This window comes from Acanthaster planci, linkage group LG09 (assembly GCF_054643075.1).
Source record: "Acanthaster planci isolate LZ-2023a linkage group LG09, COTS_SCS, whole genome shotgun sequence".
In the NCBI taxonomy this organism is placed as follows: Eukaryota; Metazoa; Echinodermata; class Asteroidea; order Valvatida; family Acanthasteridae; genus Acanthaster; species Acanthaster planci.
In genome coordinates this window covers 11,762,126-11,775,566 of record NC_141785.1, presented here as the reverse complement: position 1 = coordinate 11,775,566, position 13,441 = coordinate 11,762,126, and the positions used below count along the sequence as shown (strand labels likewise).

Sequence of the window (13,441 nt, the reverse complement as noted above, 5' to 3'; positions counted from 1 at the left end):
CACTACACCCGTGCAATATGCTACACCGAACCGAACCATCGCTCTCTAATTTTCCTCGCCTATCTAAAAGGTGTTAAGTTCTGGCCTAAATGCACAGACGCATGTAGGAGGGAACACTCTGCATTCCAGTAATTAGTTCCTTATTATCAGACCGATGCCATGTAATACACAAATTAATCAAAGGTCCTTCGGCCAGTTGACGGGGTGGACACAAACATGATGCAAATAGTTTCCTTGGCAAGACTGGGGATCGCTAATGTGCAGCACTAAGCAAACGTTAATACGCATATGGACCCAGCTTTACAGAGTCAATTCTAGCTGTGGTTTAGACAGGATGTGGGTTCTTAAGTTAATCAATATGATGTGTGAAAGGGGAAATTAATGCAGGTGATCAAAGAGCATCCCTTGGTAAAACATACATGTTTGCAAAAAACTTCTGAAATTAAACTTGCAAGCATTTTCAGGTCATCTGTACTGATTATAACACTGTTGACAGTAACCAAGGAGGAATGCAATCCGAGTGAGTCATTCAGAACCTCATCATCTAACATTGGTATAAGTTACATGTACCTTTGGTCAACGTGTGTGGATCAAACTCCATTTCAAATGACATCAAGGCAATGTCATCTGTGGGTCGGTTTAAATCTTTAAATCAAATTTCTTCTCTCCCAATACAATGCACATGTTTGTACATGTAGCACAGTCCTTCCCCCTTTACCACTTGTTTTTTTCAAATATTCAATATTTAGATTTTCGCTTGTTTTCATTGTTACCTTTGAACAGTGTGGTTGTTTTCGTTTCAATTCAACCTTGCTTTATCATATGATCAAATTAATTAGCTTCAATGTATTATTTGTTACTGGTGGTACTTACATACATGTATGTGTACCAGTTTTTAATTTGCTCAAATATCACTGTTTTGCAAACATGTTCTTAGCACTGGGGAATTACTCATCCAAAGTCCCACAAAGAACCTGTTCAGTGCCACAGCAGCACCAGGTGGAAGGATATAGATGTTCAGGTCTGTATGTACGCAACATTGTGACTCCCTTGACACATAAAAAGAAACTACACAAGTGGTTGGTTGCACCCCTGAAAGTGTACAAATTTAAAGGTAGAGGGACAAAGGAAGCAAATGTGCTCAGGGTTGGGATGGGTGGAAGGAGTACGGGTAAGGGGGAGGGGATGGAAGATTGAGGAGGTGGAAGTGAAGGATAGGGCGTGTGAAGTGGAGGAGAGGATGTGGAAGGGGTGGTGGAGGGAGAAAGGATAGAGAAGGTGGAGGGGTTGGTGCTGGGGAGAGGGTGGTGAGGGTGAAGAAGGGGTGAAGGTGGAGGTGAAAGATAGGATAATGGAGGAAGTGAAGGGGATGGAGGAGGTGGAGATCGGGGGGTAGTAGAGAGGATGAAAGGAGGAGGCAGAGGTGGTGGATAGGATAGGGTAGGAGCAGGAGGAGGTGATGAACATAGAGGAGGTGGAGGAGATGGAGGAGGTTGACAGCAGATTATGAAGGTGGAGAAGTTGCAGTGGGGGAGGCCGAGGTGAAGGACAGAATAGGGAATAGGCAGGGACTCGGGGGACATGATGTGGAGGCCATGGAGAAGGTGACGATGGAAGAGATGGAGGAGGTGATGATGGAAGATGGGATAAGGAAGGTGAAGGTGCAGGGATGGAAGAGATGTACATGTAGCTGATGGAGGAGGTGGAGGTAGTACAATTGGAGGAGATGGATGACATGTACATGTATGTAGTAGAGATGGAAGGGATCGAGTAGATGGAGGTGTTTGCAATAAGAGAAGCATCGGGTGGTGATGTTAAGGTTTGTACTGGTCAGTATCTGATACCGAAACATTTTCTGATATCAAAATAGATAATTCAAGGATGTTCAGACCAACCGAGCCACTGCATGCTAAAGCACAGAGAGATACTGGGAAGTACATATCACTCATAGTGGCAATGTCTCTGTTGCAATTTTCTGAGAACAAAAATACAACTTATTATAAATTTTATATTTAAAAAGAAAGAAGTACAGCAAAAACATAAAAAGTGGGGGAGAGGCCCAAATTAAAGCTCCAACATATGGGTTAAAATTGCAAATCAAAAATTTTAAATCAGGTAAATTGAAACCCGGAGGTGCAATTTCAAGGGTTTTAGTGCAATTTAGTAAAACATTTCTATTTCATGGTTCCTTAAAATGTGTGTCCGGCACTGACTTACGTGTAAACCAACCTGCGCCCCTCTGTGTCCCCTTCCCTCTCAGAAATAGAGAAGGAAAAAAGTCTGGTGGCAGTCCACAAAGGTCACTGTTTTAACTGTGACCCCAACCAATGACTGCCCCCTCCAGAAAATAAGGGTCCCAAGTGCAACCCCCCCCAAAAAAAAACTGTAACTAAGTTACACCATCAAACAACCCGAGGTCATTTATCCTCTCATGCACTTTTGAAGCTTCCTGCTCAGAGAGTCACAGATAAACCGATATTATCACACTCAGCGGGACAGCCATGTACCAGTAAATAAATAAGTATCATTAAATATGACCTTCAAATACATATTTTCTTTCACACACAAGTAGGATCCCTTAATAAATTTGACCTAGCTGGCATCAATTTTTCCAGTCGTAGATTCCATGGACACTTCCACATAAAATAAAGGGGGTTGCGGGTACTAAAACTTATTTCATAAAACCAACTCTGAAGAGCAAAGCTTCTGGACGTTGTAAGAACATTGGTAACTTTGAAATGTCAGGAAAGTTTTAGGAAATAAGTTATAGTTAACCTCTGAAAATAAAAGGTACAGTACATGTACATGGCAAAATTTAAGCATGCCCATTTATTTTCATTAATTAACCACATGCAAACCACATACATTCTGACTACAAAATCTGTGGACAGCAGGACACCTCTGTTGCATTACAAATAGGTTATAGATATTGTATTCTTGCATTCTACCCCAGCACTCACAAACACCAGAAACTTTGTGAATATCTAGGTGTATTGGTTTCAATAATATAATCTACATGTAGATGATGTACCAGTACAATATTGCAGACAACTAATGGGGAGGACAGGACAGGGCAAAGAGGGATTTCCCTTGGGAGCGTGCCACAGATGGAGTAGTTGAAATCCAATTTTCCTGACAAGGGGAACCAGGATCCACTTGGGACAGGATAATGAACCACTCAGGTCATAAATTTGTATAGGTATTGTATCCTAGTATCAGTACCGTTTTTCCCTCAAGGAATATAAGGTTGGGGGTGAAATAAAGTACATTGTACATCATGCTAGTGGTATGTTACAGTAAGGCAAAGTAAAAAAGAAAAAAGATGAAGCGAGGCTTTTTATTTTTTTCAAGATGGCCCCCATTTTAAAATTTCCTGCAGCTGTTAGGGTTTCCACTGTTCAAAGACACGTTAAAATGAAAGACAAGTTGGACAAAAGAACTGAACATATTTACCGTGTCGTTTAGTGTTGTATTGGTCTACATTAACAGTTTTAGATGCATTTGCTTTAACCGCCAAAAGTCAAGAATTATTTTTGATGAGTAATTTTACAGATAAAATCAAGCACCAAATGTCAACTCTCAAAACCTTCAAGTGTACATATGCCAAGCTGTAAATAAAAATGTGTTTGTGGTTTTCCATAAACATATGAAGACTGATCAAAAATATTTGAGGCACTTTTTTCTTCTTAACATTTTGTCGGTTTACTTTTACAAGTCTATATTTTTTCTACTACAAAGACTTTAGCCTTTGGGACTTGTGACATACAATGTATCCATCACTGTTTGACAAAATTTTGACTTGCGTTTTGATGAAACCAAACAAAACAAGATTCAGGCTTATGGTGAGCATGAATGATTGACAGAAAACATCAGCCGTGCTAAACTGTTTCTCGCTCCCTCCCCTGGAATTTTCTCTAAGTCCGAAAGCATCAGTGAAAATGGGATCAGGAACCAGACGACAGCTGTGCAAGCAAATTCTTAAAAACGTGCTCGAGCCTGAGCTCAGGGCATTTTCGAAACGAGTGGATTAGGCTTACTTGTCAGCTTCACGGATTCCAGCCATTTGATGAAGCATCCAAAATGCATGCGAGGCTCCGATTGGAACCAGTGAAACCAAAAACCACTTGCCTTGCTCTAGACTCTCAAGAAGACGTGTTTTGTGATTGCACGTCGATTTATGTGGTGTACAAAGTGACCGACTGAGTCTATACTAAAAACTCTGACTCACTTATTTGGCAAGTACATTTATTTATTTTCTGATGAATTTGTGGACTTTTTCTGTGTATGTTTTACTGCATTTTTCATAAAATAAAAAATAATTTAAAAATCCAGGCGGCCTCCAAAAAGGAAGTGGGCGGGGACGACAGACATGTTTTTTTTAACTTCCCCTAAACGTGACTGGAAAAAAAATGCATGGTGTAGTTACTCTCAAATGTGAAAGGGTTTTGAATTTGACACCTGTCACCTGTCTTTCCTCGAAGTTAAATTTATTCATCTACAGCAAGACAAATATTACATTCAAAGTCACTGGATTGTGACAATTCACAGCACTTTGCATTTACATCCAATAGAAATGGCATTGCCAAGATGCCGTACATGTGACATCAGATGCTGGGCGAGATGGACAGCTGGTCAATGTTGACACTGACAGAATTCAAAACCATGTCAACATACGAATGGTTTATAAATAACAGGTCTGTAGCAAGCATTCATAAAGCCTCAATATTAAAATTCACATGCAATGTTTTAACCTTCAAAGAGCCAAGTTATTTTGACCCATCTCTCAATAGCAGGGGGTGGATTCCATCCCCTAAGAACTCGGCTGTGCCACGCCCGATTTTTTAAAAACTTGGCATGCATGTTCAGACACTCCTTATTACAAATGTGAAGTCTGAACTCAATCAGACAAATGCTTTTGTTAATATGGTCACATGTACATGCATGCCAGTACACATGCACTGAGCATGGCATTGGATATACATTTTTGGCAGACCTGTGCGAGAATGATACATTCAATTTTGCAAAAATGGTCTCAAAATGACCACAAAGAGTTATTCTTAAAACTCTGAAAGGCTCAACTTCTGAAAGAAATATGCACCGCGGCGATATCCGAAAAATGTGAGGGGGGATTATGCCCCTCCCCCCTTTTAGGGTAGAAGTGCACATTCTAAGCATTGATGTAGTGCATGTGAGCCTCCTGTCGCTTGTGTGCTAGCAGTAGCTTGAATGTCCATCCTTGACCTGAAACTGTAGGCTCCAATGCTGTACAAAAGCAGTGCCTCCTTGTCATTCCTGCTTACTGTTTATGCTGCACCAATAAACAGGCAGGTCAGCTCACAAGGGTCAAGGGATGATGACAGGTTGGAAGCAAATGGGGCTACACCCCCAACCTCATTAAATTAAGCAGCAAATTGATTAGGGTTTTTATGAAAAACATGCACAAAGAGGAAGGATTATTTTTTGGGTAAAACTTGTATCATATGTTCATTTCCCTTCTACTCTAAATGAGTTAAATGCCAGAAAGTCGCTGAGATTACATGCAAGATGTCCTAAAAATTATTGAGCCCCTTACCCAAATTTGGTTCCGGATCTTGGAGTTTACAGTGTGATGCAGTCATGGCTACAGTGTCCTTAATGGAAAATAATACACAGCAATCACCTCTGCCCTCACAGATACCCATCTATGTTCCTGAGTGGGGAGAAACAGTTGCACCCCAGACACATTATGCCAAAGAAACCTGAGCCTTGCAGCCTCCACTTTCTCTAAATAAGAGAGACCATGGAGATAGAAATGTGGAGAGAATTGCCCACAAATTTTGAGATCTACGAGTATCCAAGTTCCACACATGTCTAAACAAAATAGAACAGTTGATTGTCCCCACTCGCATCCACTTTTGGAAGCATCTGCTTTCCTTAAAACTTTAATTCCTCTACAGTCCACATCTCCATTAAAAAACTTAGAAGGTGGAGAATACCTAATAAGAACTGTCATTTTGGAGGAAAATGTTGTCCAGCAATTCTGAATGTAAATTTGACCAGCAGACGACTTGAAGAAAACAAACGAATCACACTCTCCTCCTTCCCTTAAAAAAACCTGGACGATGTAACAGGTTTTCTTTTTAACTTGGTCCGATAGCATCTGATAGAAAGCCACAGTGAAAGCCGTATGCTTAAGTACATGTGTTCTGGCACTGACCAAGTGATAGTACTCTAGTAACATTATTATTTTCGGGTTTTGAGTGTACGCAATTAGAAATATGTACATGTGTATGTACCTTTCCAGCAATGTACAGGTTTCTTACTCAATGGATGAGGCTCTCAGGAAACAGCTTCCTCAGCAAGTTAGTATTAAATTTATGTAGCATGTACCAGAAGGAGGCCGTGGGTCTGAACTTTTGTGCAAAATCGAATGCCACAAATCAAAACCAAATCAAAAGTCAGAATTTTTAGGAAATTTTAAGTTAGAAATGGTTGGTGAAAAAATAAAAATTGGGGAAAATATTGCACACCTAGTTGTGCCGTCCACTGAATTGGGTCGATTCTTTTTTTTTCAGCAGTCAAAATTCTTGGGAAAGTTGGGGAGCCTAAAATTTTGATCTTAGCAGAATTATCCTCTCAGGGTTCAAGATTCTGCTGAGATCAAAATATCAGGCCCTCTAACTTTTTGGATAATTGTGTATTTTAGGTCGCTGTAGCCAGCAAACAGTTTGAATCCATTCTGATACTGGTACCTTTTACAAATCAATGGAGAACATGGTAAACTAGAACGACAAAGCCGCCATGGCTCGCTGCTTGTTATGAATTTAAATTTCTTTACTGTAATAACAGGAAAGAAAGAGACATCCAAGTTATACAAATATGGTTACTAAATTAAACAAGAAAATACTGGCCAAGCTTCATCAAAATTTGTTACAAGATTGGTTGACATAAGACTGCAACACAGATGTACAAGATATTTTATCGACCTTAGCAATGAAATTCATTGTACACTAGGAGAAAAACCCTAGGAGTTAGTGCTGTATGCAGACTGTGTGTTGAAAGGCACCTGTTGTTTAAAAGTAAATCAACAAAGACCACCAACAAGGGAGATACAGGTACAAAAGCTTCACAGTTCTTTACAGGAGAGAGGAATGTCTATAGAATGTGGGTCCAGTACAGTTGGACTAGACCTGGATGATTATATAAGCAGAGCATTTGTGAGTGTGATGGATGGTGCATAATTAAAATTCCTCTAAAGTACAGTTCTGCACTTTGTATCCAACCCCACCATCCTATCCTCTACAATTCTACCCCCATCATCCATATCCCATCATCCCATATCTACCATGTCTACTTTGACTCCACCCCTAATCTCATCTGTCTCCAATCCCACATACACCTTATCTTTCCATCCATATCCTACTCCACCCTTCATCATCCTATCCATCTCCTACTCTGCCCCCTCCCCATCATCCTCTCCATTTCTTACTCTGCCCCCTCCCCATCATCCTCTCCATTTCCTACTCTGCCCCCTCCCCATCATCCTCTACAATTCCTACTCTGCCCCCCTCCCCATCATCCCATCCATTTCTTACTCTGCCCCCTTCCCATCATTCTATCCATCTCCTACTCCACCCCCCCATCATCCTAACCATCTCCTACTCCACCCCCTCCCATCATCCTATCCATCTCCTACTCCCCCCCATCCCCATCATCCTATCCATCTCCTGCTCCACCCCTCCCCCATCATCCTATCCATCTCCTACTCCACCCCCCATCATCCTATCCATCTCCTACTCCACCCCCTCCCATCATCCTATCCATCTCCTACTCCCCCCCCATCCCCATCATCCTATCCATCTCCTACTCCACCCCCCCATCATCCTATCCATCTCCTACTCCCCCCATCCCCATCATCCCCTCCATTTCCTACTCCCCCCCATCCCCATCATCCTCTCCATTTCCAACTCCCCCCTCCCCATCCCCATCATTCTATCCATTTCCTACTCTGCTCCCTCCCCCTCATCCTATCCATCTCCTACTCTGCCCCCTCCCCCTCATCCTATCCATCTCCTACTCCACCCCTCCCCATCATCCCCTCCATTTCCTACTCTGCCCCCCCATCCCCATCATTCTATCCATTTCCTACTCTGCTCCCTCCCCCTCATCCTATCCATCTCCTACTCCACCCCCCATCATCCTATCCATCTCTTACTCCACCCCTCCCCATCATCCCCTCCATTTCCTACTCTGCCCCCTCCCCCTCATCCTATCCATCTCCTACTCCACCCCCTCATCCTATCCATCTCCTACTCCACCCCCCATCATCCTATCCATCTCTTACTCCACCCCTCCCCATCATCCCCTCCATTTCCTACTCTGCCCCCTCCCCCTCATCCTATCCATCTCCTACTCCACCCCTCCCCATCATCCCCTCCATTTCCTACTCCCCCCCATCCCCATCATTCTATCCATTTCCTACTCTGCTCCCTCCCCCTCATCCCATCCATCTCCTACTCCACCCCCCCATCATCCTATCCATCTCTTACTCCACCCCTCCCCATCATCCCCTCCATTTCCTACTCCCCCCCCCTCTCCATCATCCTATCCATTTCCTACTCTGCTCCCTCCCCCTCATCCTATCCATCTCCTACTCCACCCCCCCATCATCCTATCCATCTCTTACTCCACCCCTCCCCATCATCCCCTCCATTTCCTACTCTGCCCCCTCCCCATTATCCTGTCCATCTCCTACGCCACCCCCTCTCCATTATTCCTTCACTTCCTACTCTGGCTGTCCCAACATCCCACTTATCCAGCCCAACCATTACACCAACCTTATCCAGCATTTCATCCACTTTCTACATACATGTACCTTGTCCCCATGATCCTCCTCCTACAGGTACCCCTCCCCAAACAAACATTCTAATCTGTCACATGGAGTCCTCTTCCCATCTCTTATAAGTTACATTTTTCCCACATACTGTACATGTACGTTTGTATGTGTCTGAACACTGTCTATATATACATGTACATTACAGGAGTGCTCAGTACATACGTTCGAATTCAGTTCCAGATGGCTGCCTTTCTGTGTAAAATTTCCAACAGTTGTTTCCCCAAAATGACCGAGGAATGATGAACAAGAGAATTCAGAGTGATTTCAGCACGTACAATTGAGCAGAGTTCCATAAGAATTCAGTAACATAGCCACTTCCATAAGTATGTGCAGTATGTGAGTTCCCCCCCCCCTTCCCCGGAAAAAATACTGGCGCCGTCCATGCCCATAAGGGCACTTCAAATAACACAGACATCACTTGATATCCCATGCACAAACCTAATGAGACTGGCCTGGAAAATTGACATGTTTTCACAGTAATTGCTTACTTGGTTTTCCCTGCAAAATTTTGCTCTGAGGACATGTTATCACTTTCTAGTGGCTAACAAACCACTGCAGGGAAAAATGAGTCATGTCTGTACACACGGCAATTCGGAGCCAGAAGTGCATGAAGAAAAGGGTGTTCTCCCATTCTTCCAAAACCCCTTCCAAGATTCCATGAATTATCCTTTCTAGGACAGGATGCGTTTTGGTTCAGGAAAAATATATACCACATAAATGAAAAACGGAAACGTTACGATCCTATCATCACAAAAAAGTGAGTGAGCAAACCGGTTCGAACTGTTGCCTGACAATTGAGGGGGGTACAAGGTGAGCGGGCCTTCGAGGGCGACTGCTGCCGTTCTCCGCAACGTGAGCTCCCATGCCCGCGATCGTAGAACAAGTCTGTACCGCGTCCCGACCCAGAGAGTCCATTTGACACAGCACATTGTGAGTCCAACCGCAGTCATACCATCCAACTTCCGCAGAACATCAAATCAAGGATCAACTCATGCCGATTGGAACATGGAGGTAGGAAAAGATGGAAGTAAGAAGGGCCGGGTGTCTTTAGCCAAAGTTCACGTCACGTAACTGCCAGAAATATACTCACCGTGACTTGCAGGGCAACAATTTGTTCACTTCGATAAGGATGGTTCCATCATGGGCTGCCTGAAAGTATTTTGTCGCATCATAGAGCAAGGAACAGATGGTCGGATCACTTGCTGCTGTTGGTCTGACCATAGAGCGAGTTATGCTCTGATGCAGTACGGTAAACATCACATCCTAAGTTATTGCACTGCAAGTGTGCGTTCACAATAGTCCTGTACGGCATCAAGTCCGACCATGACGCCGCGTCGGCGGTTGACGGTGTGACGCGGCGAGCGCAAAACCTCCCGATGCCGCGCATCCACAGAAGATTGTGCCCCTGGCAGCCAGGCAGGTGATGATCGGGGTCACTGGCATCCCGTGACATCAACAGAAAGGAAGAAAAATCGTTTTCACACTAACAAGAAACCAAAATCCAACGGCAAAAAAGTCTTTTTCATGTTAATTGGAAAAACAGCTGGTATAGCCATTTGCGAGCTTATCAATTTCAAGTTGTTTCCAATTATGATTTGCTGATAATCGTTCACAATCCTATCATAGAACTATTTTGCATGGAGGCGGCAGGTCGACTACATTCAAACCAAATTCAAGCCTGAGCGTATTTTTTAGGGGTATTTGGGGGAGGGACGGGGTAGATTTTAAAAACTGAGATGAGTAACTCTTGTAAAGTTGAAGAAAAATATCGTAGCGGTCCCAATCTGGAATTTTAAGTGAAAAACAAGAAGCTGCTTCATGACTGAGAAAACTTGCGGTGTTTTTCAGGGACACAGAAGACTCGCGTGAGAAAGGACTGCCAACATGGGTGTAAGGCGATGCCAACTTCAATGTGCAGGTTCTGAGTGCTGTGCACAAATTCAAACCCATTTGAAAACAGTGTAAAAATCCACAAGGTTCATGGCTCAGTTTTATGCAAAGTCCTCATTTTCTCAAGCAAACATCAAATCAGTATTAATTTTGCTCTCCCCCCCCATTTTTCGGTGGGCTAGCCTACATTTTTCCAGTGTTGTGAGAAAACACTCAATTCAGTGACTCAAGTCGAGTCATTTTAACATTGTGACTCGAGTTGAGTCGAGTCATTTGGTCAAGAAATTGAATCAAGCACTTTGTGTAGTCGAGTCAAGTACTGAGCTCGAGTCAATTTGAGTCACAAATTTTGAACAAAATGCAATAAATACGATCGATATAAGAACAGCGCTGTGAGTCAAATTTGAAATTGCTTTTCATTTTTTGAGACTCGAGTCTTATTAGCTTGTACTCGAGTTGAGTCTCCATGAGAGATTCCAGTTGAGTCGAGTCATTTGGTCACAGAGACTCGAGTTGACTGAGTCATTTACCCGCCAGGACTTGAGTCGAGTTGAGTCATTACAACTCTGCATTTTTTACTGTTCACATAAAAACAAATTCACCCCCGAAGTGATAGCAGTCGGTCTATTCAAGTGATAAATTCTGCGAATTCATGTGCAGGAAGGAAAGCGTTCGCTATGGCCACGCGCGCGTTGGAAAGGGCTCAAACGAGGGCGTCCTGCAGGCAACTTAACGGTGTGGCTTATGCAAGTTGCTAATGCTTGATTTAGAAAAGTACTTCAATTGGTCCTGATTACGGCACCTAATATCATTCAAAATCGGTGGAATCAGAATATGTTTACTCAGGAATGTAGCATTTTAGTTGAAGCCCATGCAGTTGTGCATTGACCTATAATTTTTTTCCCTTTTTTTTCATTTTTTTCGTTTTTATAGAATACATAATTTTACGTAATATGCACAGTAAAGCTCAAATACCAACTCGTTCGTTTTACTTCAATTCGAGCCTAAGGTAGCTCCGATAACCTCCTACATCATTTTTGTCATCAAATCAAATTATCAGCAGTAAAATCAATTGAATAATAGCCTTGGAGGGCGCGGATTCTTTCGCCGACATCATCTCATCAGAAAAAGAAACCGACTGTGAAAAGTGTGTATTGTAAAATATCTTTCTCAAAACATACAGCACGAGGATCAACTTTTATAATCTCCGCGCAAAGACTGGACACATATAGAAGGCACACCGTTCGCAGGCTGCCCTTATAGGGTATAGTCCAATAATTCAAGCCCCATTGAAAACAGTGTAAAATCAGCACTGTTCGGGGCCCAATAACATGCACGCCAACATCCCTGAGATTTCTGAAACACAAATGAAATTCTTGTCTGGTCACTAATTCTTTCAATTTCTTTTCATTTTTTGTGGGTTAACCAATTACATTTTTAATTATTCCCATAAAACAAAATCGCCCCCAAAAAGTGATTTTTCCGAAGTCTGATTGCAGCAATTTTTTCAAGTGGCAACCCTCAACTTTCTCGGACACTTAGGACCATTTTTCAACAGTATTTTTTAGCCATTCTGCTCTCATATGAAAGCTCAAAGACCCAGGGAGTTGATTCTGTCAAGGATTTACACAAACTCACCATTTTGGGGGCAAAACAATCTCCTTTTTCTAAAGATACTGGGGGGCACTTTTAATGCTAATGAGCTGATCAGAAATTCTCCCTTGAATTAGTGGTCTGCCCCCTCAATTCAGCCCTCATCTAACGCACACAAGTGCACAATGAACGTGACGCGTGGGAGGGAAGAAGCTACACCGTTAAGTTGGCAGGACGCCCTCGTTTGGTCTATAAACGAACCAGTTCGATATCTCAATTCGCCCCGAGTTGAAGTGCACCCCAGTCGGCGAAAGAAAGACAGGTGGTTACAAGCAAAGAAAATCTACAAACGAAATTGAATGAGCCACGGGAATAACGGGCTTCGAGAAATCGCTCGAATGTGAATGCACGTTCACGAATTGGAATACTGTTCACACAACATTAAGACAAACTGTTCAAAGCCAGTGGTATAAATTTGTGTCAAAAATATGGGGGGTGGGTGGGGGAGGACTAGCCCAGCCATGAAAACTTCATTGGGGACGAGGGAAGGGGCTGACATCATAATGAGGGCGATGTTCATGATACAGATGCACATTCGTAATTATGTGTTGGTTCCTTCAGAATATTACATGGCTCCTATGGTTATCCCAGTGCTAGGGCCTATTCCATTTGTTTTGAATTCTGAATAATCTCCACAATCTGCCTTGTTGGTTTTTTTTTCTCACCACGAAACAGTGAGTGTGCAGCGGATGTTTCAACACCTCATCCCCAACTCCCCTAGCCCGCCCATGATTGCAGCGTGCGCCTATATACATGTACACGTAGGCTACACTCCAAATTTCATGCCCTCATCAAAAGTATTAAAAAAGTCACCCGTCCCCTTGTCGGCCATCTATTTCAATATCACGTTTGTCACTGCAATCATAATTTTCATTCCCTGTGGCGGGAAATTAAATGTGCCCAGACCATTCTGTAAATCTGAAAATGAAATGAGCAGTTTAACAAACTTGAAGAGACCTCACACAAGCAGGATGTGCACGTTTAAGTCTGGTTTTTGGCGTAGACAAGTTTGAAGGGGCCGGC

The 13,441-nt window shown here is 42.9% G+C and overlaps 1 protein-coding gene across 4 annotated transcripts in view; it reads right to left on the bottom strand.

The window, feature by feature from the left end:
• Positions 1-10,383, bottom strand: part of LOC110981989 (histamine H2 receptor-like) — a 51,139-nt gene extending 40,756 nt beyond the window's left edge. The window contains exon 1 of one of the 4 annotated variants that reach the window (XM_087141092.1): positions 9,966-10,383. The gene's annotated coding sequence lies outside the window, so the exon portion shown is untranslated. Of the gene's footprint in view, positions 1-5,572; positions 5,593-9,965 lie in introns of those variants that run through there. The other 3 variants (XM_022240078.2, XM_022240084.2, XM_087141091.1) reach the window with 3 other exon arrangements.
• Positions 10,384-13,441: the final 3,058 nt, after the last annotated feature.